Below are 13417 nucleotides of genomic sequence, written 5' to 3'. Positions count from 1 at the left end.
TTGTCTGGTCTGAGGTGATTGCACGAACTCATTGGCGAGGAGCTAGAAGTGCTGTGGCCATCGAGCGGTCAAGACGGGTGTTGAATGTTCGTATTTCCAGGTTTGTTCGTTCCATTGGGGGGGTAGCAATTCGTCATTTCATGTTGGAAGGTGACAATGGGGACTTATTGTTATCTGACGGCGTTCATTTAAATGACATTGGGATCGACATCATGCTGTCGGGTCTGCAAGATGGAGTGGAGGCTGGTTTGGCATTGTGTGGTGGGGGTGGTCGGAGTACCGCATAGGTGTTCGCGGTATCCTCCTTGGCGGAGATAGGCTCTGAAGAGTAAAATCCGGAGAAGAACCTACATGCGCGCCGCTTCACAGTGGGCGGCATCACAGGAGATGTGAATAAATTAAGTGGTTACTTCAGGGCCATGTGATACAAAAATGTTTGGTTGTGTTAAATAAAGCTGTGGCCATTCCCACATTCTCCAAGAAACAGGTTTCGTTGCTTTATTGGTTTATTTAATGGGGTAATGATGCATCAGCGACACTTAATATGGGGATAACATTAGTACATGCAGTCTTGAGGCACTAAATCAAATAGAGAAAGTGCCTAGGACTGTATGTGATAGGGGGATGGAAGGGGGGAAAAAAGTGCGGGAAAAAATCAGGAGCAGGGATTGGTTGGGCAAGGGGATAGAGGAGGGGTTAGGAGCAGATAAATAGTTGAGGTCAAGGGCAGTTCACTATCTTACCTGCTGGAGCTGCAAACGTCCCTCCCGCCCTCCCTCTTTGGAAAAATTTGGGTGTGTAGTTATGGTGTTTTATCTGTCTTTTAATTTCTTTGCTTTTCTATGCCATGTCTATTATGGCTCGTCAGTTGCTTCCTTTTTCTTTGCGTAGGCGTGTTTCTGTTGTTTTTCTTTGTTTTTCAGATGTCACAGCGGGCGGAGATAGGCTCTGAAGAGTAAAATCCGGAGAAGAACCTACATGCGCGCCGCTTCACAGTGGGCGGCATCACAGGAGATGTGAATAAATTAAGTGGTTACTTCAGGGCCATGTGATACAAAAATGTTTGGTTGTGTTAAATAAAGCTGTGGCCATTCCCACATTCTCCAAGAAACAGGTTTCGTTGCTTTATTGGTTTATTTAATGGGGTAATGATGCATCAGCGACACTTAATATGGGGATAACATTAGTACATGCAGTCCTTTCTATGAACTGGAGCCCAGAACTGAACTGCATATTCTAGATGAGGCCTCACTAATGCTCTGTAAAGTGGTAATATGATATCCCTGTCCCTTGAGTCCATGTCTCTTTTAATACACGACAATATCTTGCTGGCCTTTGAAGCAGCTGATTGACATTGGATGCTGTTATTTAGTTTATGATCTACAAGTACACCCAGATCCTTCTCAACAAGTGATTCCCCCAGTGTAGCTCCCCATAGGACATATGATGCATGCAAATTGTTGGTACCCAGATGCATAACTTTACATTTATCTACAATTAACTTATTTTGCCAAGTGGACGCCCAAATACTTAGTTTGTTTAAATCCGCTTGCAATTTTTGAACATCTTCCATAGATTTAACAATACTACATAGCTTGGTGTCATCTGAAAAAATATAAATAGTGCTATTAAACCCATCCTCTATATCATTAATAAATAAGTTGAATAATAGTGGTCCCAGCACGGAACCCTGGGGTACACCCAATGGCGGATCATCATAGGGTGTTTTGGGCGGCCGCCCGAGGCCCAAGGCTTCCGGGGGGCCCATGGCCGCCCAAAGTATAATGTCGTTTTGTCGCGTTTTTGCCGCAAATCCCGGCAAAAACTGCAACGAAACTGTATTGTGTATGTCCTGCAAAAGGACCTTTAGACATAAGGTCACATGACCTCATCTCTGAAGTCCTTACTACTGTTTAGAGACCTGCTGGTCACATGACCGCAGGTCCATGAGCAGCAGCAAAATTCCACAGAGAAGACTGACGTGAGCTGCTATGTAAGTATAAGGGGATGGATTTGTTTACGTGGACTTTATTTAGGGGGTCTGGTGTGGGGTCTGTATTTAGGGGGTCTGGTTTGGGGACTATATTTAGGGGGTCTGGTCTGTATTTAGGAGGTTTGTAAACAGAAAAGCACTTGATGCTTTTGTGTTTTCATTCATCCTTTTGACAGCTGTTGCGCGAATCACGCTGTTCGCACGTTAGTGCTTCCGTGTGGCATGCGTGGTTTTCACGCACCCATTGACTTTAATGGGTGCGTGATGCGCGAAAAACGCTCAAAGAACGGACATGTCGTGATTTTTACGCAGTGGACCAACACTGCGTAAAACTCACGCACATTTCTGCACGGCCCCATAGACTAATATAGGTCCGTGCGACGCGCGTGAAAATCACGCGCGTTGCATGGATGTATATCCCATTCGTCTGAATAAGCCCTTAGAGATAATATTTGTGGGGGAGAGCAACTTGATTATAAGGGTAGGAACACACAGGGTGGATACGTAAAACTACACAGTGTATACGTCCTGAGAACCGCTGGGAATTTCACCTGAAAAACGGCACCAAATTTTGGTGCAGTTTTTTGGGCGGAAAGACTTAAGAAATAAATTTAAAAAAAGCTAATACTCCCAGCCGTAGTCCCTCTCCCTCTCTGAGCGTAGCCCGGCCTTCTGCGATGACGCTGTAGTCCATGTGACCGCTGCAGCCTTTGATTGGCTGCAGCTGTCACATGGGATGCATCGTTCAAAACAGAACAGAATACGCATCGCTATGACTACGGCCGGGTGTATTACCTTTTTTTTTTTCTCATTTGAGATTAACGATAAGCAAAGTTTTTATCATTGATCTTCTCCTTTGTTAACACTGACCAAATATAATTATAATTGGTCAGAAACTAGCGGATCATGATGATAATTGGCTAAACTAAATAGGCCTTTAATGGGGGTATATTCAGGCTTAGTGCCTAGGGCAGCGTGAGTTGTAAATACGGCTCTGCTAAAGACGCAGATACTATTCAACACTATAGCAGAGCAGGGAGGTATCTCCCTGCTCTGTAATCTACTAGGCTGGTGGTTCCCAACATGAGGTTCCCATTAGAACCCTCCAGGAGTGCCGCGACACTCCTCTGGACAACTGCCACGGACGTGCTTTCTCTCCTCCTCCTCCTCATAGCGTGAAGTGGATGTGAGGAGGAGGAGAATTTTTTGTACAACCACTGTAGATAGCACCCCCCCCCCCTCCCGACTAAATGGACAGAGACGTCAGGGGCTTCTCCTTGAGTGGAGTCCCCGGTCACAACGTCGGCAACGCTGTGGACAGGGATTCCGCTTCAGGAGTTAGTTGCCCCTGATGTCACTGTTCATATACGGACAGAGACATCAAGCACTCCGTCAAGGAGCGGAATCCCCAGCCACAGGGAACTACAGTGGCGCTATCTACAGGAAGGGAGTGCTACCTACACGGGGGCTGTGTGGCATCTCAAGGGATCTGTGTGGCACTACCTACAAGGGGGCTGTGCGGCAAGGGGGGGATTTGTGGCACTACTTACTAGGGATGCACAATGCATTGAAACTTCGATACTGTTTCGATACTGTGCATCTCCAAATGGTTCGAGCCACACAGCTAAGTATAGTAATACATGATGAATCAGAGCGGGGCTGCGGCTATGTAATACAGCCATTACCCCGCACCAGACTCCTGAAAAGTGCGCGCCGCGAGGATGATGCGATGAGGCCAGCGCTGCACTAATGAGCGGCGGCACTGAAGACAGAACATGGCGGCCGCAGTGCAAAACACCCCCGTGTTCTGTTTTCGGTGTCTGCGCCGCCGCTCATTAGTGCAGCGCCGGCAGCATCACCTCATGCTGACTGCGCGTGCACTTAATGTCAGGAGCGGGGCAATGACTGTATTACACAGCCGCAGCCCGCTCTATAACGGCGGAGATCAGAGAAACCTCATCTCCGCCGCTATTCCCGTGAATGCTGCGATCACAGCTGACTGCAGCATTCAGGGGAAAATGAGAAGGGGGGATGCCCCTGGATCGCGTCACATGGAATTCCTGTGACGCGATTGAGGGCCATACCATATATGGGCTGACAGCCCAGGGTCTATTGAAGGACCCCAGGGCTGTCTTACCATATTTCCTGTTGTTAGGGCATACTTAGGTATGTCCTAACAACTGCCTGTGTACTATACATACACAGGCTAATGTACTGGCATATATCTGATATATGGCAGTATATTAAAGTTTAAAAATAAAGTAAAAACATAAAGTAATGTTACATTTTAAAAAATGCACATACGCCTTTTTTTTACAATAAACATTCAAATAAGTCTCAATACATAAAATATACACACATTCGGTATTGGCGCGGCCGTAGTAACCTTCACAAAAAAAAAATTGCGTCATTTATGATGTGTACGCTGTAAAAAATAAAAAATAAAAACTTCTTTCACTTATTAATGTGAGGCACAAGTTGTGATGAATTTAACCTCCATGTGCCTCACATTAATAGTAATTAACCTCATCATGTACCTCACACATTAACCCATTATGACTGAGAAACATGATGGGGTTAATTACTATTAATGTGAGGCAAATGGAGGTTAAATTCAGCATCACACCTCGCGCCTCACATCAGAAAATGGAAGAACTTTTTTTTTTTATTACTGTTGGCAAAGTATCGTTTTGGTATCGAAATCGCAATACTACACGAAGTATCGGTATCGATGTTCAAATTCAGGTATCGTGACATCCCTACTACCTACAAAGGGGCTGTGTTGCACGAACTACAGGGGGCTGTGTGGTATGACCTACAGGGGGCTGTGTGGCACGAACTACAAAAGGGCTGTGTGGCACTACCTACAAGGGGGCCTTGTGGCACTACCTACAAGAGGGCTGTGTGGCACTACCTACAGGGGGCTGTGTGGCACTACCTACAAGGGGGCTGTGCAGCAAGGGGGGATTTGTGGCACTACCTACAAGGGGGCTGTGTGGCACAACCTACAGGGGGCTGTGTGGCATGACCTACAGGGGGCTGTGTGGCACGACCTACAAGGGGGCTGTGTGGCATGACCTACAAGGGGGCTGTGTGGCACGACCTACAAGGGGGCTGTGTGGCACGACCTATAAGGGGGCTGTGTGGCACGACCTACAACGGGGCTGTGTGACACTATCTACAGGGGGATGTGTGGTACTATCTACAGGGGGCATCTGTGAGTGGCGGGCTGATGGTCATTTTACTGTGAGTGGGGGGCTGATGGTCGTTTTATTGTGAGTGGGGGGCTGATGGTTGTTTTACTGTGAGTGGGGGGGCTGATGGTTGTTTTATTGTGAGTGGAGGGGCTGATGGTCATTTTACTTTGTGTGGAGGGGCTGATGGTCATTTTACTGTGAGTGTGCGGCTGATGGTTATTTTACTGTGAGTGGGGGCTGATGGTTATTTTACTGTGAGTGGGGAGGCTGATGGTCATTTTACTGTGAGTGGAGGGGATGATGGTCATTTTACTATGAGTGGAGGGGCTGATGGTTATTTCACTGTGAGTGGGGGGGGCTGATGGTCTTCAAGTGGTTTCCACCTCTGACCTCCAATTTAAATTAATAGTAGGAAGAAAATAGCTGTGGCGCTTGTTTGGAGCTTTTTTTGCTGTGTCTTTTGCATTCGCTTCAACGGCTTAAAAAAACCGCAAAAAAAAAACCCCATCAAATAACGCTGTCAATTCAAAAGCAGATTTTTTTCTGCCTTACAAAAAACGCTGTGTGAACATACCCTAAGAATGTAGTGCTTATTTTTATCTAATTTCTGTCTTTCTCTAAACAATTTTTGGTAGGGGGCCCTGAGGAATTTTTTTCTTCCAGGGGTGGCTCAAGTCCGAAAAGGTTGGGAAACTCTGTAGCAGACTACAGAGGCGCCTGCAGCCTATGAGGCGCAGGGACAGGATCCCTGCGCAGTCGGCGTGATGACATCTCTGGATCAAGTCGGCCTGCGCAAGGATCCTGTCAGGTGGAGGTGGGGGGCAGTATGGCACTGTCTACAAGGGGGATGTGGGGGCTGTATGTCACTCTCTACAAGGGGGATGTGGGGGATGTATGTCACTTTCTACAAGGGGAAGGTGGGTGCTGTATGACTGTCTACAAGGGGGCGGTGGGGGGCACTGTGCACAAGAGGGAGGTGGGGCTGTATGACACTCTACAAGGGGCAGATGGGGGCTGTATGGCACTGTCTATAAGGAGGAGGTGGGGGATTATGGCACTGTCTACAGGGAGGCTGTACGGCACAATCTACAGGGGGCATTTTCTACAAGGGGGGCTGTGGGGGCATTATACTCTGTGGATGCCACTAAGCGGACATCATACTGTGCAGGGGCACTACAGGGGGCAATATAATGTGTGTGGCACTTAGGGGGCATAACACTGTGTGGGCACAATTAGAGAATAAAATACTGTGTCCTTGAAGGCGTTATAATATATTAAATTATTAAATATTATTATTATACTGTGTGTGGGGCACTAAAGGGGCATTACACTGTGTGGGGGTACTATATAGGGCATTATACTGTGGGGAGGAATTATGCTTTTTTTATGGGGCATTTTTTATAATGGCGTGGGGCGCCGAAAGATAATTTCGCACGGGGCGACATCTACCCTAAGACCGGCCCTGTCGATAGGTCATCAGTATAAAAAAAGTCTGTGCCCAGACAACCCCTTTAATGTATGGTCCTGGGCCTTGGTGTCTAGTGATGGGCAAAGATGTCTCATCAGGAGAAGTCACCATAAAGGTGGTGTTCACTATAGACACGGCAGAGAGGCAGTGCGGAAGGGGGGCCCAAGTTTGCGGAACAGCCTACGGCCTATGGTCTACTTAATCCGCCACTGGGTAGACCACTTATAACTGGGGACCATTCAGAGTAGGAATCATTGACCACAACTCTCTGGATACGGTCCTTGAGCCAATTCTCAATCCAATTACAAACTATACTTTCTAAACCTATAGTCCTTCATTTACCCATTAGACGTCTATGAGGGACAGTGTCAAATGCCTTTGCAAAGTCCAAAAACACTATATCCACAGTGGCCCCTCTGTCTAGGCTTCTGCTCACCTCTTCATAAAAGATTAGTATTTTTCAAATGCCCTTTTTTTGTCATATATTGCCCTTTTTACAAAAGGTGTAAGCCATGTGGTGGTTTAATTTTAGTTGTTTATACTTGTTACCTATATGAATAAATGTTGCACTATAATTATCCAAAGTAGATTTTAAAATCTTCCATTTATCATTTGTACCATTATTTGACATTAGTTCTTCCCAGTCTATATACAGGTGCAGCAATTGAAGGCTATACATGTATCTCGTAGACACAGAGAAGCTGCATGGACCAGTGTAAAACAATAAATGCTCCCAGTGTAATGTTAAGTCTCTATAGCCTGCAATTAATAAATAATTGTTCTATAGTGTAATAAGAGGGGCTTTCTGTATAGTAGTGGGGGTCTTTAGAAAGACAATGTTGTAAAATAAATAGTTTTTTATTTGGTTTTGTAGGGCCAATACTCCCCTGCCTCTTCTGCCAGACATACTGGCACCAGGACAGCATTCTCAACATATAATGCAAAGCATGCTGACCCTCTACTGGACTCACGTGACGCCTGGTCCTGCTCAGTCTGCACTGCTACATTGGGCTCTGACCAATCAGGCGGTGCGGAAAAGCAGGAAGTAGAACCTTACCCTCTGCATTCTGCCCTGAGCCATGCATCTGGATTGGAAAGTAACCAATTCAGCGGCACCATGTTGGGCTGTCACTCCTTGGTGAGGTGCTTCATGATATTGATGTTGTGCAATTAACTCCTACATGTTGCCCGCCACAGAAAACAGTAGAGAGAAGAAAGAAGAACCAAGCAAGACAGTGGCGCAGGAGAGGAGATGCTGGCACAAATCCTGTTTCTAGATCATTGATTTTGTACTGTTTTCAATGTGGGATTGTTTTGGGAATGCCTTCCACTGTCAGGATCATTGAATCTGCATTTAGATTCAGGCACCAAAAGAAATTCGATCCCATGAAAAAACCCAAAATAAATAGATACCAGATTTAACCCCTTAGTGACAAGTGACGGATATATTCGTCATTCACTTTAACTGTCACTGTGTGTAAACACACAGTGATAAATCCCTGGCAACAGCTGTAGTAGACAGCTGATCGTGACAGGGAGCCATCAGGGGACCAATCACAGTGGTCCCCGTACGGTGATCACTGTGATAGGTCAGTCAAATCTGACTGACCAATCACAGCATGTAAAGGCAGGGAGGCAGGGCAAACAGCTCCGTTCTCCTCATTCCTGTCAGATTTGTGAGGCGATCGGAGCTGTGTGCTTTACCTCTATAAAAGTGAAAGAAAATAAGCCTTTTGATCACCCCAGTACCCCATTTAATATCCCCCCTACTTTGTGCTAATATATATATATATATATATATATATATATATATATATATATATTCATATACATACACTACCGTTCAAAAGTTTGGGGTCACCCAAACAATTTTATGTTTTCCATGAAAATTCACACTTATATTTATCAAATGAGTTGCAAAATGCCTAGAAAATATAGTCAAGACATTGACAAGGTTAGACATAATGATTTTTATTTGAAATAATAATTTTCTCCTTCAAACTTTGCTTTCATCAAAGAATGCTCCATTTGCAGCAATTACAGCATTGCAGACCTTTGGCATTCTAGCTGTTAATTTGCTGAGGTAATCGGGAGAAATTTCACCCCATGCTTCCAGAAGCCCCTCCCACAAGTTGGATTGGCTTGATGGGCACTTCTTGCGTACCATACGGTCAATCTGCTCCCACAACAGCTCTATGGGGTTGAGATCTGGTGACTGCGCTGGCCACTCCATTACAGATAGAATACCAGCTGCCTGCTTCTTCCCTAAATAGTTCTAGGATCAAATTGGCTCCAATCAAGCGCTGTCCACAGGGTATGGCATGGCATTGTAAAATGGAGTGATAGCCTTCCTTATTCAAAATCCCTTTACCTTGTACAAATCTCCCACTTTACCAGCACCAAAGCAACCCCAGACCATCACATTACCTCCACCATGCTTGACAGATGGCGTCAGGCACTCTTCCAGCATCTTTTCAGTTGTTCTGCGTCTCACAAATGTTCTTCTGTGTGATCCAAACACCTCAAACTTCGATTCGTCTGTCTATAACACTTTTTTCCAATCTTCCTCTGTCCAATGTCTGTGTGCTTTTGCCCATATTAATCTTTTCATTTTATTAGCCAGTCTCAGATATGGCTTTTTCTTTGCCACTCTGTCCTGAATGCCAGCATCCCGGAGTCGCCTCTTCACTGTAGACGTTGACACTGGCGTTTTGCGGGTACTATTTAATGAAGCTGCCAGTTGAGGACCTGTGAGGCGTCTATTTCTCAAACTAGAGACTCTAATGTACTTGTCTTGTTGCTCAGTTGTGCAGCGGGGCTTCATACTTCTCTTTCTACTCTGGTTAGAGCCTGTTTGTGCTGTCCTCTGAAGGGAGTAGTACACACGTTGTAGGAAATCTTCAGTTTCTTGGCAATTTCTCGCATGGAATAGCCTTCATTTCTAAGAACAAGAATAGACTGTCGAGTTTCACATGAAAGCTCTCTTTTTCTAGCCATTTTGAGAGTTTAATCGAACCCACAAATGTAATGCTCCAGATTCTTAACTAGCTCAAAGGAAGGTCAGTTTTATAGCTCCTCTAAACAGAAAAACTCTTTACAGCGGTGCTAACATAATTGCACAAGGGTTTTCAAGTGTTTTCTAATCATCCATTAGCCTTCTAACACAGTTAGCAAACACAATGTACCATTAGAACACTGGAGTGATGGTTGCTGGAAATGGGCCTCTATACACCTATGTAGATATTGCATTAAAAACCAGACGTTTGCAGCTAGAATAGTCATTTAGCACATTAACAATGTATAGAATGTATTTCTGATTAATTTAATGTTATCTTCATTGAAAAAAACTGTGCTTTTATTGCAAAGATAAGGAAATTTCTAAGTGACCCTAAACTTTTGAACGGTAGTGTATATATATATATATAGTTACGTAGTTAGAGTCTTTTCAGTGTTGGGGCATTGTATATTATGTATATAAATCTAATCTATATACAGTATATTCAATATCTCTTTATTTTCTCTCTCTCTAAGACTATATATACACAAACACAGTGTTGGGGGCATTGTATATTATATATATAAATCTAATCCATATACAGTATATTCAATATCTCTTTATTTCCTCTCTCTCTAAAAATATATATAACTAAATATAGATATATATAGATAGGTAGATAGATGCAAATATATGTATAGATTTTTTTATATATATATATATATATATATATATATATATATATGTATATATATATACACACACTTATATATGTATTTATATATGTATGTATATATATATATATATAAATATATATATATATATATATATATATATATATATATATACATACACATACACACACACACAGTGTTGGAGGCATTGTGATGTCATCAACTGCCTCAAGACATCACAAGTTGATGACATCACAATGGCAGATGACATCATATGGCTACTTTCACAAATGTACAGGTAAGAAACTTTGCATTCACTCACTGCAGCCAGCAGAGACACGTGTGAGCGCCCCCTGCGAATTTCGATTTCAGTTATATCTCTTAGCCTTTGACAAAATGAAGGCAAAAAAGAAGAGAAATAATTTAGAGAAAGAAGGAGAGAAGGAGGAGAGAAAAGAAGGAGAACAAAAAGAGAAGAATGGTGGAGATGATGGCCAGAAGAAGCCAAGTAAAGCTAAGAAACCAAGAATCATCCGGTTCTTAGCTCGCCTGCAAAAAACCTGGGCGAGAATTGCTGGACATAAGGGGAGGAGGACTTCCATTCAAAAAAAGACAAGTTCAGAACTCCCAGGACCCAGCGGCATTAACATGGTGGACAGCAAAGGTAAGACAACATGTAATTACCATTATTCCCCAAAATGGACCTCAAAGGAGTGGGGCTTATGAAAATGTATCCCCAAAATTGGTGGTTTTGTGGGCAATGGGGGTTGCGGCAATACCTAGAATATGGGGTTTAAAAATTTGAAAGGAATGTGAATGTACATGAAGATTTACTATAATAATTTTTTATAATACAAGGTTTTAGTTATTGTTATTAGGTTTCCAAAACTAAATCCTAGATGTATTGGGGAAAATTTATCAAAACTAGTGCAAAGGAATCCGATTGGTTGCTATGGGAGAGAGCATTTACCATTTCACCTCTTAACCCCTTCCCGCTCCTTGACGTACTATTACGTCATGGCAGCTGTATCGTTCGCGCTCCATGCCGTAATAGTACGTCTCGGGAGTAACGGCCGTTTCGGCCGTCCTCCCGACACATACAGGAGCTGTGACGCTGCTGTCTTGTTCAGCAGCTGTCACAGCTCCTACAGCGGGGACCGATCGCTGTGTCCCCGCTGATTAACCCCTTAAAAGCCGCGTTCTATAGAGATCGCGGCTTTTTAGGGGTTAAGCTGCCATCGCCGGCCTGCTACGCGATAGCGGCCGGCGATGGTGACTATGGCAACCGGACACCAAACAATGGCGTCCGGCTATGCCATAGACGGAAGCCTAGTGGGTCCTGACAACGTCAGGACCCACTATGCTTGCTGTCAGTGAGTAGCTGACAGTTCTAATACACTGCACTACGCATGTAGTGCAGTGTATTAGAATAGCGATCAGGGCCTCCTGCCCTCATGTCCCCTAGTGGGACAAAGTAATAAAGTAAAAAAAAAGTTAAAAAAAGATGTGTAAAAATAAGAAAATAAAAGTTTTAAAAGTAATAAAAGTAAAAGTCCCACTTTTTCCCTTATCAGGCCTTTATTATTAATAAAAATATATAAACAAACAAATAAACTATACATAATTGGTATCGCCGCGTCCGTAACGGCCTGAACTACAAAATTATTTTGTTATTTATCCCGCACGGTGAACGCCGTAAAAAAAAATATTAATAAACCGTACCACAATCACAATTGTTTGGTCACTTCACCTCCCAAAAAATGGAATAAAAAGAGATCAAAAAGTCGCATGTACCTAAAAATGGTACTGATGGAAACTACAGTTCGTTACGCAAAAAATAAGTCCTCGCACGGCTTTATTGATTGAAAAATAAAAACGTTATGGCTCTTAGAATAAGGTAACACAAAAAGTGAATGATTGTTTACAAAACGTATTTTATTGTGCAAACGCCATAAGACATAAAAAAAAACTATAAACATCTGGTATCGCCGTGATCGTATCGCCCCGCAGAATAAAGTTAATATATCATTTATAGCGCACGGTGAACGCTGTAAAAAAAAAAGTATACAAAAACAATAGTAGAATTGCTGTTTATTAGTCACCACGCCACCTAAAAATGGAATAAAAACTGATCAAAAAGCCGCATGCACCCCATGAAAACTACAATGGATTCCTCAAGGGGTCTAGTTTCCAAATTGGGGTCACTTTTGGGGGGTTTCCAATGTTTTGGCACCACAAGACTTCTTCAAACCGGACATGGTGCCTAATAAAAAAGAGGGCTCAAAATCCGCTAGGTGCTCCTTTGCTTCGGAGGCCGGTGCTTCAGTCCATTACCGCCCGAGGGCCACATGTGGGATATTTCTCTAAACTGCAGAATCTGGGCAATAAGTATTGAGTTGCGTTTCTCTGATAAATCCTTTTGTGTTATAAAAAAAATGGTATAAAAAGAGTAAATGTCACCTCTACTTTGCTCTAAATTCCTGTGAAACACCTAAAGGGTTCATAAACTTTCTAAATGCTGTTGTGAATACTTTGAGGGGTCTAGTTTCTAAAATGGGGTGTTTGATAGGGGTTTCTAATATATGGGCCCCTCAAAGCAACTTCAGAAATGAACTGGAACCTAAAAAAATAAATAAATGAGGCAATACTTCGCTTCTTACATTATACTGATAATGAGCCGTGCCCACTCCGAGATGACCCCAGTTTTGACCGTTTGTATAAACGGAGACCCCTATTAGACCGTTCCAGTGCCCGGTTTTCCCAAGCATACACCCCCGAGAAGTGTATTTCTATTGATGAGTCCCTGGTACATTTTAAAGGGAGGGTTCAATTCCGCCAGTACCTGCCAGGTAAGAGGGCAAGGTATGGCGTGAAGATGTATAAGCTGCGAGAGTGCATCAGGGTATACCTACAGGTTTAGGATATATGAAGGAAAGGCCACCCCCAAACCAGACTGCATCCTGGACTACAATAGGTACATGGGAGGGATGGACTTGTCAAATCAAGTCCTGAAGCCCTACAGCGCCATGCGGTGTGGTATAAGAAGCTGGCCGGGCACATCATACAGATGGCTTTGTACAATGCGTATGT

Source organism: Rhinoderma darwinii, chromosome 9 (assembly GCF_050947455.1).
Source record: "Rhinoderma darwinii isolate aRhiDar2 chromosome 9, aRhiDar2.hap1, whole genome shotgun sequence".
In the NCBI taxonomy this organism is placed as follows: domain Eukaryota; kingdom Metazoa; phylum Chordata; class Amphibia; order Anura; family Rhinodermatidae; genus Rhinoderma; species Rhinoderma darwinii.
The sequence above is the reverse complement of the archived record's forward strand: the minus strand, read 5'-3'. Positions refer to the sequence as shown.